General features: G+C 39.9%; 1 protein-coding gene across 1 annotated transcript in view; it reads right to left on the reverse strand.

Annotated features, from left to right (window-relative positions):
* Positions 1-17,095, reverse strand: part of ak5 (adenylate kinase 5) — a 480,651-nt gene that overhangs the window by 139,172 nt on the left and 324,384 nt on the right.

The following is a 17,095-nucleotide window of genomic DNA, read 5'->3' on the forward strand; positions in this document are numbered from 1 at the left end:
TGTTATTTATAGATGTTCCTGGAATATTTTACAGGAGTTTAGGAGCTCATTCCAACATATCTGACAATGAGCAGAGTTACATATCTGGAAATATGGTGTACAATCTGGGACATATTGGGTTATATTTCACATGCAGAACAAAATACATTCAGCAAAAGGTACATATTCTGAAAGGGGTTTGTCAAACATGCATTTTGCATGGAAAATGGTTGAAGTAATGCTGTATTAAACTAAAGGAACAGAAACTTGCCTAAAGTGTGGCTGAAGTGAGCTGGAATTGCTGTAATCAACCAAAACAGGCAATCTGTGACTTACAGAAAATGCACGTTGTGGGGAATTCAGAGACATTTAAACAAATTAGTAATATGCAGTTGAGCAGTCATGCTAGGACAGAACATTTATCTTATATTTGTGATGGCTTGCTGAGGCCTCATTCCTGCTCCTACCGTCCTCTTTCAGGAGTGTAAAGACTTTAAATGTGAACTGCTGTTGTCATCTACTGAAATGGGTTAATTTCATTGTGCCCGTAAATTGTCCGTTTCAAGCTTTTTTTAGACATTTTTTTTTTGGTTTGTTTTGTGAAATAATTGTGTTTTTAATTTGTGATGTTGCTAATCTTTTTTTATATATTGGTGATCACTGAGTGCTGGTCTGAAGTTTTTTGGTCAGTGGGTTAAATATGGAAGAGTGTTTGTCATTGAATCCCAAGCAGTTTTTAATTTATATTAAATATTGTTGCAAGAGATCTGATTGTGTGGTTGCTCTGCGTATAGCCCGATTCCTGGGGAGTGGTAAAACCCTCTGGCATTGTAACCATCTGACAAAATACAGCCATATATTGTATATTGAAATTGAACCACCCTCTGCCTAGGAAAATATGTTGGCTATGAACTGTCTAAACTGAAACAGCAATACCTCAGGTTTAGAATCTAATAACTATAAGGTGAAACAGGATAAACCACAATAACACAGAAAGACTACACACAAAGCATGACTTGAGAACCACATTGCACATCTGGTGGGAACGCTAATGAAAGAAGGGTTTGCTGGTCACTGTGAAGTCAAACAATTGAAAACATGATTTTCTACTGTCACACACGTGCGATTGGGAGGCAGCTAAAGGGTGTGAATAATTATGTGCCTATATACAACTCGGAGTCCTGCCACGTGCAAAAGTTCACTGACGACACTGCTATCATGGGCTGCATCAGGAGTGGGCAGGAGGAGTAGTATAGGAACCTAATCAAGGACTTTGTTAAATGGTGCGACTCAAACCACCTACAACTGAACACCAGCAAAACCAAGGAACTGGTGGTGGATTTTAGGAGACCCAGACACTTCCTGGACCCCGTGATCATCAGAGGTGACTGTGTGCAGAGGGTACAGACCTATAAATACCTGGGAGTGCAGCTGGATGATAAATTGGACTGGAGTGCCAATACTGATGCTCTGTGCAAGAGAGGACAGAGCCGGCTATACTTCCTTAGGAGGCTGGCGTCCTTCAACATCTGCAATAAGATGCTGCAGATGTTCTATCAGACAGTTGTGGCGAGCGCCCTCTTCTACACAGTGGTGTGCTGGGGAGGCAGCATACAGAAGAGGGACGCCTCATGCCTGGACAAACTGGTGAGGAAGGCAGGCTCTATTGTAGGCATGGAGCTGGACAGCTTGACATCCGTGGCAGAGCGATGGGCGTTGAGCAGGCTCCTATCAATCATGGAGAATCCACTGCATCCACTAAATAGTACCATCTTCAGACAGAGGAGCAGGTTCAGCGACAGACTGCTGTCACTGTCCTGCTCCACTGACAGACTGAGGAGATCGTTTCTAGCCCACACTATGCGACTCTTCACTTCTACCCAGGTGGGTAAATGTTAACATTATACAAAGTTATTGACTGTTTTTTACCTGCATTTTTATCACTCTTTAATTTAATATTGTTTTTATCAGTATACTGCTGCTGTAGTAGGTGAATTTCCCCTTGGGATTAATAAAGTATCTATCTATCTATCTATCTATCTATCTATCTATCTATCTATCTATCTATCTATCTATCTATCTATCTATCTATCTATCTATCTATCTATCTATCTATCTATCTATCTATCTATCTATCTATCTATCTATCTATCTATCTATCTATCTATCTATCTATCTATCGTAGTTTCATGCCAGACCAGGTGGTGGCGAGGTGCACTGACTTTCTTTCTCAAGTAGGTTGCTTGAGCAGGAGATGGGAAGAATATCAGGGCCTAAACGACACAATCGATGTGCCCTTTGTGCTACTGTAGGTTACCACAGTAGTGACATCCACATTTCCCCTGCCGCATTTTTGAACAGTGCGTAAGGGGGCTAAAGTCTTTCTTGTCCTTCCACTTGTTCACAATCATTTTGCCTTTTTGCCACACACCTACTTTCACGATGGTGAACTTCAGGTGATGAATTCACCAGGTATATCAGGGTGGTTTGGTCATACAATACCGTATGCATCAGTTTCACAATCCATTTAATGTCTGATGACCTATTCACTCTGTCCTCACTGAACTGGTTTTACAGCTTCTCATTTACACACCTTTTTGGTTGTATTTTGGTTGGAGGCTCTGCCCCTACTCATGAATATTGATTACTTACCTTAGAGTGGCAAAATGCAAAGAAAACGACATGATTTTTTTTTGCAGCATGATGTTATCTCATCCACTAGATGGCGGCCGAATAATGTTCTGAGGCTTAATACTATAATGCAGATCATTAGACATCACCCCAAGTCTGACTTAGATATAACTGTTATTTACATAGAATTCCGAGCCAGAGTCCTGCTCAGGGTTAACACCAAGGAGGTTAAATACCCCTTTGTTTCTTCTATAAAGTAACACATTAATTTGTTTCTGATGTGCTCCAATAAAGTATTCATTTGGACCACTACATCAGGCCCAAGCAAACATTAAACATGCCACTGGAAGCATTGTCAATTTGTGACAAGGCATTTGTACATTAGACATTTGTCTGGAGTTAGGAAAACAAATATAAACTTTCCATCACAAAACAAATTTCTAAAGATATTGCTAGGAGGTAAAGCTTGAGAATAAAAGAAATAGAAAGAGAAGAACATAAAATAGACTTGTATTTGCTAATCCTGTAATAAAATGTAATGCCACAACCTGAATGCTGACATATAACACATGATGTATAGTGAGGGTAAGCTGTGCCTTTACTGAGTTTGTGCTGGCTATCGTAAAGGAAATGCAACAATATGAAAATAAATCACGCCAGCTTTAGGTTTTACAAGTATCTAAATACTTCAGTCCAACTCAATCTTATATAGTGTTCCGCAGTGACTACTAGCTCAGAGTGTTTACATCGATTTACAAATTGTCAGCATCTATAGACACTTGAGAACATTTATGAATATTTGGAATTGTTTTCTTTGTCTTGTTTTCCTGAAACTATTTTAATTTACGTTATACTCTTCTTGGATTATTTATTTTTTCCATATGTGTTAGCATCTCACTTGTTTCAAAAGCTGTTTTCCTGTTGTGTCGATGCTGAAGCACATGTGTAATATTCCAGTTGCCATCTGAACTATCTATCAGTTTCAAAGAATGACATGTGCCATAAAATTGATGATTGAAAGTTTGTTAAGAATTCTCAGTTACAGATTTCTGCCCCTTCATGACTATAATTCTTGCCAACCCCCATTAAGAATGTTCACTTGATCGATGAGTTTCTAGTGATTCATTTTGCATTAAAACATCACATAAAATATTTAGTTCACCTGAAAGTGCATTTTGTATGTCTGTATGCATTTTCTAATGTATCTCACACTATTGAGTTAAAACATGAATGCTGTCAAAACAAAACAATGCAATTACAAATACACTGATATTACTTATTCATTTGTCATTTTGTTCCATGTCACTCTTTCACTTTATTCACATGTCCGGTTTCATGTGTGATGTGTTTTTTAGTTAGTGAGATGACTGGCACTGCATGGAGTCAACAAGAGAGGTGTATGGTGTATGAACTTAGGTTCACTCTTATGGAGTCATTTAAATGTTCATCTGTCAGTCTTGATCTGAACTTTGATTTCATGACATTCATGTCAGGAAAGGCAGACTCACAGAGGTATGGAGACCCAAACAAAGCAGACATTTTTAGAGCTGCTTGGTGAAGATTCTTACAGTTTTGTGGCTCTACTAAGCTCCAGAAATGCTGAGATTGCTGTTGAGACTTTAACTGCATATTATTTTGAAGGTTTACTGATATATAATATATAAAATCCAATATCTGTCTGTCTGTATGTCTGTCTGCTTTTCATGAGAGAACTACTTAACAATTTAGATAGTTGTTTTCTATAATTTTCTTGAACATTCCGGTTGATTTTGCAACTTCTCTCATTTTGTTGTGTATCATAGTTCGCTTGTGGTACCGATTTATTTGTGCGAATCTGAGAAACACGCAGCGGGCTGAGGGGATGGGCCCTTCTCACTCACTCGCCAGCTTCAGGGCATGTTCCTTAACTCCACTTAGCTAGCAAACAAGAGAACAATTGAATTCAACTTTGTTTGATATTTAAAATAAAGTGTTACTTAGGTTTTGATGAATCTGAGTCCAGATATTCTCTTCAGTGTATGCCACATTGAAAAGATAGATTGCAATTCAGATTGTGGATTATGATTTTGTGTTAAAAGGATCGTGATATGATTTTTTGGAAAGATCCCCCACCCCTAAATTGACTAATCAAGTTTTCAAATTTATGTAGGATTCATTAGTCCTTTGGCAAGCTACTTGGAAAGGGATTGCGAGCTACCAGTAGCTCGCGAGTGATGTGTTGGAGACCACTGCCATAAGCATACATTAATTGATCATGTGTCTTGCACAGGCCCAAAATACAATAAAAACTACAAACATTAAAACAGCGGCTAGTAACCACATAGCACATTTTAAATGCCCTGCCAGGATTGGCTGTTGCCTTAAACTCAGATTATGACAGGCAATGTCTTCCTATAACCCTGAACCGGACAAGCAAGTTACAAACTAGAAGTATGGACGTGTGGACTAAGCGAGAACCTCAATCAAAAGGTGTGTGTGTGTGTGTGTTTGTGTAATGATCATTATGTTTCAGTTTAAATTGAATCATCATTAGTGGGGACTGACTGAAGGCATGCAAACTCTAAAAACACAATTATGTCTCTGAAAATTCCAAAGCAATCTCAGTGTGGCAGAGCTCTATCATACATTTAAACAATTACTTTTCCCCTCATGAAAATTTACAAAAGCATTGCTACTACCCCAGCCATAAGCCCCCATGGGTCTGTTAGTAAAAACTCCCATTAAGTTCTGTTTGACTGCACATCCTGAATGTAACACTAACTGTTATACACTCATCACAAGTAAAGTAATGAAATTATTTATTAAGGAACAGATCGAGTAGCACGTGCCAAAAACAGGTCTATTAGCAAATAGGATGTGTTCAGGCTGGGGAGGTCTTGTCCCACTAATCAACTGGAATTCTACGAGGAAGAAATTAAAGGATATGGTAAGAGAGGTGCATGTGATAATATTTATCATGATTTTCAGAAGGCTTTTGATAAGGTAACACATGAAAGATTAGTGAGCAAACTAGAGGAGGTGGAAATTCAAGGTGCGAAGTGTAGTTGGGTACAGAATTGATTCAAACATATCATGCAAAACGTTACATGTACGTTTCAGAATTAGGTGATGTTAAAAGTGGTGTCCCTCAGGGGTCAGTGCTGCGGTTGCTGCTGTTGTCAATATACAAATGCAGTCTGGACAAGAATATAATCAATAAGATGTCTAAGTTTGCAAATGATACAAAACTAGGTGGAAGGGCAGATAATACAGAACCAGCTAAACTATTGCAGATGGGCCTGGACAGAATACAGGCTTGGGCAGATTTATGGTTATGTAAAGTATTACACATAGGAAGTAGAAATGTTAGGTTTGAATACACAATGGGAGGTCTGGAACTGGAAGAGTGTTCCTTATGAGAAGGGCCTGGGAGTGAAAGTAGACTTATTACTGTCAGGAGTGGTGACTTATTAAGGGTGGAGTGGTGGCTCTGAGGCTAAGGATCTGTGCTGCTGTCTGGAAGAGTGCTGGTTCAAATTCTGTTACAGACAGAAGGAATCCTACGCTGTTGGGCCCTTGAGCAAGGCCCTTAACCTGCTTCAGGGGTGCTATACAATGGCTGACACTGCACTCTGACCGCCAAAGGTCATTTGAAAAGCATTAACAAAGTATATCAAAATCAAAAAATTACTGTCAATGTCCAGACAGTGTACAGAAGTGTTCAAAAAGGCTAATGGGATGTTAGATTCTTTAGTACAAGGGACACTGGTTATGCCATTGCTTTTGTACCATTATTCAAGAGTGTGTTCCATATAGGGAGCTTGTCTGAATGTTGTTAAAGAGGGAAAAAATTAAATCTATTTCTGAGGAAGTTTATTTGTGCTAGTAATTTCAGGATTGTTTTCACCCCTTAGTTATGACAATTGTTTCAATATTCAGGTCACAAGACCCAGCCTGCTGTTTTCCTAGATTGCTGCCAATTTTCCATAAACCTCTGTCATTCTCAATAAATTAACTTCACGCTAGACTGCTTTACTATGGAGAGATCTCTACAATCATGATAAAGACAAGTACTAGATCTTTCTGTTTCAGACTCAGACACTGAGTGACCCTCAGGACTTTGCTACAGGTAGTAAAGTAGAAACACTTAGACACTGGCACCCACAAGTCCATATTACAGTGAAAAGATCAAGAATGGATATTCTAGTGGATTATGGCCCACCAGATGCAAAGGGTACAGAGACGTTCTAGTTTTGTGCTTAGCAGTGCCATGCTGTCCAGGTCACAGATTTTCTAGTAATTCTAGGTCATGTCATAGGACTTTCTTGTTGAGTGTGAAGGACATCACTTAAATTTTTAGACTAAATTGGTTTACCATACAAATTAAAACAATTCCACCATAAAGAAACAAGAGAGGAAAATTACCACCTTTGCAAATTTTGGCATGCATTGGTTAAATTGATGATCAAACCCTTGTGATGGAGTGGCAGCTCATCTTTGGCCCAGAACAGGGATAGATATCAGAACCTGCAACCATGTACTGGACTAAGAGGATTCACAAAAGCAATAGATGAAAACAAAATTTTCAGAGAGTGATCCCCAGGCAAACAATAGGTGGTACAGTAGACTTTGTGACACTAGAGGGCACCACCGACCACCAAACCCCAGACAAAACTACTGTAAAGCAGTCACAGTTCAAATAAAATCATTTTATTTGCCCAAAATTACCTCCAAAAGCCTGGCAGCACCAAAATGCCCAGCAGGGTTGTCTCGTGGAACTACAGTTCCCAACATCCTTTGCGGGCATATGCTTAAGTGTATTAGCCCAGGAGCGCTGCCATCTAGCTTATCAGGGGATTGAAGTGTTTTGGATTTGATTTTTGATTTGATATAATTTATTAATCCTAGAGGGGAAATTGTCTTTCACATGATCTTTGGTGGTCAGAGTTTATGGTCAGCCATTGTACAGCTCCCCTGGAGCAATTTTCAGGTTGAAGGACTTGCTCAAGTGCCCAATAAAGTAGGATCCCTTCTAGTGGTAAGAGGATTTGAACTGGCAACCTTCCAGATGCCAACCCACATCCTTAGCCTCAGAGCCATCACTCCACCCTTAATCCACACCCTTTATAGTCTAGTCCAGGAACAAGAATGCCCTTAATTCTGGCCGGAACCTCCATCCAATGTCCCTTCCTATTACAACTTTAAGACATCTACTACTCATTTGACATAATTTGTGAGAGAACTTCTAGTTAAAGCCTTTGCACAAAATAATAATTAGCTGAATTGTAATTTGCAGTGCTGTTTTCACTAGAGAGCTTTAATAAATATTTAACAAGAACATAACCATCCAACCATCACATTCATCCATTCCTCCATCTATCCATCCATTTTTTAAACCCACTTATCCACTTCATGATCACAGAGAGGTGGTGCCTATCCTGGGAACAAGTCAAGAATCCACCCTGGATGAAGTACTAATTTATCAGTAGACGTACTCACACACATAAGCACACACATTTAGGCCAGCAACAAGAATAACACGCAGTGCTAAGTGATAGCACAGCAGAGCGACATTAAGATGGAGCTGCCTGTCAAGTTCTGTGGTCCTGATGTCCCCTGTGAGCAGCCTAAAGCTGCTGTAAGAAATTTGCTTAAGAGCACACACTTAATGAGATTAACCTAATGTACGCAAGAGAAATCATCAGCTCAGTCTATGCTAATACCTTGTCACTTCGACAAAATGAAATCTGTCCTTAGTTTTTTGACAATTGCATTTCATCACTGAAATGCCAGAGAATAAATTGAAAATGTCTATTGTATTGAAAAAACTCACACACACACAATTGTTAGGAAGTTATCAAGGTTGAAGTGAAGTAATGAGCCATTCCACACATAATGGGAGAAATTAATCTGAGAGAAGCTGGCAAAGCACAGGATGAGGCGGTAAATAACACAATGTGAGTCACTCTAGAATGTAATCATAGTGTCAGCAAGTTACAGCAAAAGACGCAGACATGGCAGCTTTAACTTCTAACGTGAAGCGCTGCTTTACAGCAGTATAGGAAATGTGTGGAAGAAATCCAAAGCAAAGCACAGAATGCCAGCATCCTCTGATTTTGAACCATTTCTTCCATTTTCAATGTTTTGGTTCAGAGTTGTAGCAACGCAAGTACCGCACCCAGCAGCAATAGTGGCAAAACAAGACTCGTCTCCTCCTGTCTGTGGAACAGAAGGGATGATCAGTTTTTCAACAATCAGCTCACCCGTTTTCATTGTCTTGCACATGGTCATTGTGTGCCAGTATTGACACCAGTAACAACAGGGACAGCAGGTGAAACATCCCATGAACTCTCTGGCAATTTACAGTTATTCTAGGGCAGTGTTTCTTAAACTATTTTTCTTGTGATCCAATCTTGTGCTTCTTAATGTATTCATGACTCAATTTATGATGATCGTCAGATCAGGGGGGTAGGGGTTCCCTTTGGAGAACCACAGTCAACAGTCATTACAGAGCAGATAAATGTCGATTGCTTACATTGCCTGCAGGGACCCACCATGAGACACTGCACAGCGATCCTCTCCCTGTAAATACAACTAAGAGTCACGACTGGCAACCAGTGACCCATAGTTTAAGAAAATATGTCTAGGGTAGTACCGTGTCTTTGGGGTCTGTGTATCCATCCATCAATCCATCCATCCATCCATCCATCCATCCATCCATCCATCCATCCATCCATCCATCCATCCATCCATCCATCCATCCATCCATCCATTTACTAAACCTGCATTGCCTAACATTCCAAGACATGCCTGGTGCAGTGGATGCAAGATAGGAACCAGAAAAAGAAGATGCATTAGTTTATCACAGGTCACAGCAACACAGGCAGTCCAGTGAACACTGGGCCAATTTAAAGCCATCATTTTACCTATCTAAACACCTTTGTCAGGATGCTGTTTGTGGAATATAGCTCTGTCTTCAATACAATTATGCCCACCTGCCTGGTGTTTAAGACCCTGTTCTGAGCAGCCCAATCTGTGACGGGGTGTTTCACTCCCTGACAAATAGTTCGTAGTCAGTGAGGATTGGCAACAGGAACTCCTCCACGCTGTTCACCAACATTGGTGTTCACAAGGCTGCTGCATCAGCCCACAGCTATACAGTCTATTCACCTATGACTGTGTAGCAAGCCATAACGGCAACATGACACCAGGCCTGCCCTTAGGCATAGGCGAAGTAGGCGACCGCCTAGGGCCCCGGCGTCCAGGGGTCCCCGAAACGTCTCCTTGGTCTAATTTTCACGCATTTCACAGAGCTTCCAGGGGGCCCCTGGACCCCCCTTTCGCCTAGGGCCCCATAATACCTAAGACCGGGCCTGATGACACCACTGTGATTGTCCTCATCAGCGAAAGAGAGGTAAAAGGCCTATCTGCCTCTCCTTAAATGTCAACAAAGAAAAGGAGGTCATTGCTGACTTCAAGAAGAACAAAAGCATGCACACTCCACTCCATATAAGTGGCTCCCCTGTCCAGACAGTTAGCAGCTTCAGATTGCACTTCCACATCACTGACTGCCTTTTCTTGTCTATCAACACCACCTGCATCCTCAAAAAGGCTCAGCAAAGGATTTTTTTTTCTAAGGAGGCTAAAGAGCTTTGGGGTGGGAGCCAAAATCCTGGTAAACTTCTAGCGTTCCACTTTTGAAAGTATCTTGACCAGATGCATCACGGTGTGGTTTGGTAACCTGACTTGCCACGATTAACAGGCTCCTCCAAAGGATTGTCCATACTGCTTCTAAAATCATTGGGGCTGACCTTGCACAGCTTCATACCATTTACTACACATGTTGTCTGTGGAGGGCTGAATCCATCATATTTAAATCTAGCCATCCCGCTCATCTCCTTTTTTCACTTCTGCTCTCTGTTAAACGTTACTGGTGCCTCACCACACGCTCCACCCTCTACAGGAACAGCTTCTTCCCATAAGGTCACCGCACTCTCGTTATCCTGTTCTTACCCGCCATGTACTGTACCCACCTGCTGGTTTATGTGTAATTCTGCTGTATGTTACATGTGTATTTGTTTTGTGTTTGTTTTTTCTACTATTAAACTGTGCAGTTTATATGTCTTTAGAGCTCTGTTTTACACTATGTACATTAGGCAATTCTTCTGCAACACTCACTTTTTTATTATTTACTTACAAACATCTTATCATCTAATTGTGTGTAGATACTTCCCTACACCCTCTCAACTGTTGTACAAGAATTTCACTATGCTCTTGCAGTAAATGTGACAATAAAGATCTAATCTTTATTGACATTAATCTAACAAAAAGAAAAAAAAAGATGTGGAGAAAACTGGAAAAAGAAAACATGCAGACACTGGGAGTATGTGTATGTGACCACTTGTGAGGGCAACTTTTGGGGATGTGAGGTACCATCTCTATCCATTGTGTCGACATGGTGCTCACGTAGAACATTCAGAATTAATATAGGTGGCACTCCAGTCAGGGATCAAATCAGGCCCAAGTTTTCTTAGGAGGCACAACTTCGTAATACATCATCATGTGACCTTTGTAGGTGGCAGATGGAAGATCCTTTACCCAGACAGGTGGCCCCAACTGAACAGAAAGGCATCCCAGCCAAGAGAGGGAAGGATGTTGCACCCAGAAATGGCTGCCCTAATGGATGGATGGGCATCACAGCCAGAGGAGATGGTTCCTTAACTGGACGGGAAGCTCCAAACAAATGGACAGGCGTTCCAACCGGACATGCGCTTAATACCTTCCCTGGTCGGGATAAAGGAGGACAGGGAAGGACGGTCTCTGAGGGATGTTTATTCCCCCCAAGCATTAGACGGCAGCAACCCTCCATATCAGCCCACTTTCCGGGAACCAGCAGGGAATGACAGGAGATGTAGTTTGGCAACACAGCCCTGAGTTGCTTCCAAAAGGCAGCATCTCTGGCACTAGAGGTACTCCCGGTTCCTCAATAAATGAGACCGCACTCCCTTATCCAGGTGAGTCGGAGCTGGGAGGAAGACAACATTCGACTGGAGGAGGGCAGTGTGGTGGTGAAAGAAGAGGTGATTGCGGAGAGGAAAAAACGTGTGCTCTGTTACTTTTGGAGGTATTTATATAATAAACCATTCTTTACTTGAACCTGACTCTGTGCTTGCATGTTTGTGTTGGGGTTTGAGGCTCACTGGTGCCCTGGTTCAATACTGCCCTGGTGTGTAGTTTTGAGGACAAGTCATTCCCATGAAAGACATCTCATCACTGACCTACGATGAATGCGATTTAAATTAAGTAAACTTTAAATGGGGATAGCATGGTGGTGAAGCTGTTAGAAAAGCTGATTTATGGATTCTGTGTCCAGGGTTCCACATCACTGTCTGTGTACAGTTTGGATGTTCTCCTTGTGTGGAATTTTTTTTCCCAAGTACTCCAGGTTCCTCCCACATTCCAAAGATGTGTGTGTCAGGGGTGTTGGCGATTCTAAATTGGATATGAGTGTGAATGGGATCCTGCATAGCTGTGGCACTCCATCACAGGTTGGCACCTGCCTTGCCAGTCTCCCTTGATACAAAAAAGAATTCATCAGATTGTACAGTATGTAAGTTATGTAAATTTAAATCTCCTCAAATATTTATTTTTCATTTTTCCCGTAAGGGACCTTGGAATTGTTTCATTTGCTTACTTCCGCTGTGTAATTCCTCTTACCCCATCCAAAGAAAAAAACAGTCGGTTTACAACACGACCATGTACAATATATTCCAAGAAGTATAAAAATGACATGCAGTATCTCATTCTGCAGGCTTTAGTTAAGGCAGCAGTGATTAACTTTGAATGGTCTACACACCATTGTGACATCATATTTTTAATGCAGTCATTCTTTTTTTTAGATCTTGATAGTTATATTTATTTGAATTTTTTAATTTACTAACCTTTTTCTGTTTTTTGAATATTAAAAAAAATTAAAGATTCCGTTTTATAAAAAATTTTTATGTTTAATATTTGTAATGGAAAAATGAATCTAAAACAATAAATCCTACCAGACAGTGCCAAGTTGCCCATTAGCAGTCTAATCTATTTTGGCAGTACTCGCTGCACTGGCTCAAGGCATTGATAAACATGTCATCCACATCACACAGTGACTTTTATGGATGATTTAAAACACTGACTTGTAATAAAGGTGTGTTTCAATGCTACTGTAAGTAAAACAATAAACAAAATAAAGCTCCCGACTGTTGAAATAGGAGCACACAGCGCAACATTTTTCATTTTGTTGTATATTTAAAGGCAGACAGAAACTCTGAGACTAATCCCTATTCTTGCCAACAGTCCTTCCTAATATAAAGCATTCTTGCCGTGGGCAGCTGTGCCGCATGCTAACCTGAAGCTCCACTGCTTACAAATTACAAAATGTAATTCCAAAACAGCTTTACTCTCAGAAGGGAGCATAGCACTCTTTTATGACCACAACTATAAAGAAGTCTTCCCTTTCTATGTCCTGTATCCACTATTATGTTAACAATATCTGCCCTGGCCAGATTTATCAAGGGTGGCACACTGGTTAGCACTTTAGCCATGACCTTCAGGGTTCAATTCTCAGTTTGGTCTATGTGGAGTCTTCATGTTCTTACTGTTTTCTGCTTATAATGCTTAAAAGATGAATTTACATTGACACGGTTTAAAGGGGTGTATGAGAGTGGCTTGCCAAAGACTGGCATTTTATCCAGGATTGCCTTATGCCTTGTACCCCAATGTTACTGACAAACATGTCAACTCCTCAACCACTGAAATGTGTTCAAAAATAGATGGAAGGTTGCATTAATTCATTTATGAAGCTAACAGGGTATGGGTTAGAGTCAGACTGTGTGCAATTTATTGTTTGTGATTTCTGGTCGACTTGATGTTTTACAGACAAAACATGTCATAGTTGACGTTTAACAAATTAAAAAATAAACTCAAAGCACTGTAGCTTAAAAAATTAGCATATTGAAGATCTACAAATCTCTGTCAAAACAAAAAGATATTTTTATAAGTATACAGTAGCTGCAGTTCTAATTATCCTCCGCTCAGCACAGGGGATTTTTATTTTATCAAGAGTGCAGAGTCTAAACCACCAACCATGACCTTTAGAGTCGGAAGAGTTGATTTAACAGAGTTTGTTGACATTTTGTACATTACCCATGCAGACAAGAGATCCTTCTGGGAATTCCGTGCGTTTCTGCAAGAGAACTTGCTTTACTGAGAACAACTGAGAATCATTTCCTTGCCGTAGTGTTTAGTATAGGCTGAAGATTATCATCCAGTCATCTGTGCCAGTGGTTACACTTTCAACACCTTAGGGTGGCAGTATTGCAATAACATCGTTGGGGTCCCAGATTACAGTAAACTCCTTTTATAATGGCACCCCAGCCTACACTGTAAACCCATGTTGTATGAAAGTGATAGATAGATAGATAGATAGATAGATAGATAGATAGATAGATAGATAGATAGATAGATAGATAGATAGATAGATAGATAGCTGTGAAAAGTATTTGCCCGCATCCTGATTTCTTACGTTTTTGCATGTTTGTCACACTTAAATGCTTCAGATCAGCAAACAAATTTAAATATTAGACAAAGATAACCCAATTAAACACAAAATGCAGTTTTTAAGTGATGATTTAATTTATTAAGGAAAAAAAATATTCAAACCTACATGGCCCTATGTGAAGAATTAACTGCCCCCTAAATCTAATAACTGGTTGTGCCACCCTTAGCTGCAACAACTGCAATCAAGCGTTTGCGAAAACTGGCAATGAGTCTTTCACATAGATAGATGGAACTTTATTTTTCCCATAGGGACATTTACCTTTTCACAGAAGCTCAAGAAATCTAATAACAAACAACAACAACCCATTCAAACACACACAAAACTTTAAAAAAAATTAAGAAAAATCGTTTTGACTTGACTAATGATACGAGAGCAGTCACAGTGAAGTGTTATAAAGACGTATTGCTGTAGGTATGAGAAGGAGCCTCAGTAGCGTTTCCTTATACACTTCTGCTGAAAACTTAAAATACTCAGTGTTTGTGTGTCACAGGGAAGATGTGCAGGATTGTTCAAAGAATTATTATTATTATTATTATTATTATTATTATTGCATATTCAGGTGATGCCTTTATCCATGGGGACTTATAAGATCAGGATACATTTCAGCTGTTTACAGGTAATCTTTAAAGTTGCAGCACAGGTAAAGCCGCCATGAGTCAGAGGAGGGTATTGAACTGCTGTATTTCAAAAACTGAGAAAAAATAATTTTACACAATGGGAACCAACTTAGCTTTTTGGCTACCTTAGCATTACGTTCACTGCCAGAAAAATGAACCAAAAATGTTGAATTTTGTTCAACAAGAAAAAATGTTATTATGTGTAACAGAAACACATACATATATAAAAATGAAAATTGGGCAGCACTTTCCATTAGTTGGTGTACTAACCAGTGACCTGTGTAGGAACAGTGTAAAATGGGATTGTGTTCACTGACTAAGTCAAATAACAGAACGTGTAATGTAAGATCACAACCGGGTATGTATTAAGTAAGAAATATGTACTTAACTAAATCGTTACAATAGTTACACAGTAATAATGTTTAGGTATTGCAAAGCAATTGCAATGTTAATATACTATAATGAAGGGTATGTAATACAAAGTGATGCTGAATATTAAAATACATGTTTTCAGTAACTGCCCTGGTGGAGACTTGCTAAGAACAAAATAAGCACAAAGCAAAGAAGTTATCTGCTATTTAATAAAACACTGCTGTCTCTGTGTGTGGCCCTGTTTCTGGTCCCTCAGAGTAATCCGATTGGTCAGTGTTGCTTTGGTGTGATTGGTCAGTTTGGCTGTAGTGGCTTAGTGATAGGAATGATGAGAAATTCAAATCCTGATTGTGACAAGTTGTTTTTTATTTTAATAAAGAAGGACTTAAAATGGAACATTTCAATAACAGCAAAGTGAATAACTTACCAAGCGACATTTAATCGACATTTTGTCTTCAAAGGAAGGAAGCATTTGCAAAAATATTAATTATGTTTGGGCGGCACGGTGGCGCAATGGGTAGCGCTGCTGCCTCGCAGTTGGGAGACCTGGGGACCTGGGTTCGCTTCCCGGGTCCTCCCTGCATGGAGTTTGCATGTTCTCCCCGTGTCTGCGTGGGTTTCCTCTCACAGTCCAAAGACATGCAGGTTAGGTGGACTGGCGATTCTAAATTGGCGCTTTGTGTGTGTCCTGTGGTGGGTTGGCACCCTGCCCGGGATTGGTTCCTGCCTTGTGCCCTGTGTTGGCTGGGATTGATTCAGGCAGACCCCCGTGACCCTGTGTTTGGATTCAGCGGGTTGGAAAATGGATGGATGGATGGATTAATTATGTTTCACAGTATATAATAGATGCCCTTTTATCATTGATGGTAGTCACAAGGCAGACAGAAGTCGAGCATGGCAACTCGAAATGATGTAGTTTTAGAAGCAGGCTCTACGGGAGTGCAACCAAGACACGAAGTGCTGGGCAAGAGAGGTTGAAACAAAGAAGGATACCGAGGAAATGCTGAGGGTACACATAAGGCAAGAAATATAAAATAGTTTTAAATGGGTTCTATTACTTGTCTTTGACAGATAACCGGAGCTACTTCAGTATAAATAACAATTATAAGTGGTCATGTTAAGGGTTGCAGGGAATGCTCAATTTAAAATGTGCACAGTGGTGACTTTCAGTGTTATATATTATTCAACAATATGAAATATGTCATAATTTGCTGAGCACGCTCTTTGAATGGATGTGTCAAGGATCAATGTCACATTTTCAAATGCAGTAAATGAGCACATTTTTCCCCTCCTAGTTGGAATTTTCAGCTGGTTAATAGGACTGAGTAAAATCTCACAGTTGGAAAACAGGAAAAGATTACGTCTATTTTCTAGGCACTGGAGAATCCCAATTGACAAGTGTTTACACAGCTCAATCTTTTTACCCTCCTACCATGAAATCACTTTGACGTTTCTGAGCAAAACTGTTATTGTCTTGCTAGAATAAAGATTACAGGCAGATGATACGTGGTGGTTAGAGAAGCACTGAGGTTACAAATAATGACCAGGATCATTTCACTTTCCTTACTGGACTAGGCCCTGTTGTGTAGTGGCCTATACTGTACTTAAAAACTGCTTTAACCTTAGTTACTTTCCCACAAAACTCCTACCCAATGGTAGGGTGAATCCCTAGCATATGGGTAATGAATGTAATAAGAAGAAAGAAAGAAAGAAAGAAAGAAAGAAAGAAAGAAAGAAAGAAAGAAAGAAAGAAAGAAAGAAAGAAAGAAAGAAAGAAAGTCTAATATTTTGTAGGTCTGTTGTTGGCCTGCTTTTTCAATAGTTATACTCTGATTGGCTCTTAAAATAATTTAGATATTAAAGCATATATTGTGGTGTAGGAATAAAGTGTCTTATATGGATTTATTCTTTATAC

The sequence above is a fragment of the Erpetoichthys calabaricus genome, chromosome 10, assembly GCF_900747795.2.
Source record: "Erpetoichthys calabaricus chromosome 10, fErpCal1.3, whole genome shotgun sequence".
NCBI classification, from domain to species: Eukaryota; Metazoa; Chordata; class Cladistia; order Polypteriformes; family Polypteridae; genus Erpetoichthys; species Erpetoichthys calabaricus.